Raw genomic sequence first — 601 nt, forward strand, 5'->3', positions numbered from 1 at the left:
AGCAATGGTCCAGTTTCTGGTCCATCAAGTAAAAGAAATCCAAAACAACACTACATCTGCTGTGGGAGAGTTTTAGTATGGAATATGGATGTAGTCTCACGTAGCCAGACAACTATTCCACAATCTTTGAATCATGCTTGAAAATTGTGAGAGGCAACAGGCTGGAGAGACTAGTATGGAATCTGTACCCCAATCTATTACTTCAACCAGAATTTTATTTTACCAGATAAACCCAGAGGCCTGTCAATAAAAACAAAATATTTCATAAAAATTCTCTTTAATATGATTTTCAATAAAACTTACACAAAGACTCAACAGGAAACAAAATGCATATCCAAAACATTTGACAAACAATATATAAAGGCAATATTTGCACTTAGACCAGACTAGATAGTCACTCCAGTGTTAGATTCTAAAAACAAAACACTAATTCAAAAGCTTGATTTTGGATCATGTTTGTAAGGCAATCTGTGTGAATTAAAAATGTGGATCAATTTATACACACACACTTCATTTTAAACATATATATTGTGATATTATATAAAGACACACACAGTGTATAAATCAGTCATATAAATATACTATATATTCAAATGCACCA

At 31.9% G+C, this 601-nt stretch overlaps 1 long non-coding RNA gene across 1 annotated transcript in view; it reads right to left on the reverse strand.

Annotated features, from left to right (window-relative positions):
- Positions 1 to 260: 260 nt before the first annotated feature.
- Positions 261 to 601, reverse strand: part of LOC306943898 — a 4,864-nt gene continuing 4,523 nt past the window's right edge. Inside the window, exon 6 of the long non-coding RNA XR_013792460.1 lies at positions 261 to 601. This exon is cut by the window's right edge and continues 1,616 nt beyond it. This is a non-coding gene — a long non-coding RNA (uncharacterized lncRNA).

The sequence above is a fragment of the Electrona antarctica genome (genome assembly GCF_951216825.1).
Source record: "Electrona antarctica genome assembly, chromosome: 19".
Classification (NCBI taxonomy): Eukaryota; Metazoa; Chordata; class Actinopteri; order Myctophiformes; family Myctophidae; genus Electrona; species Electrona antarctica.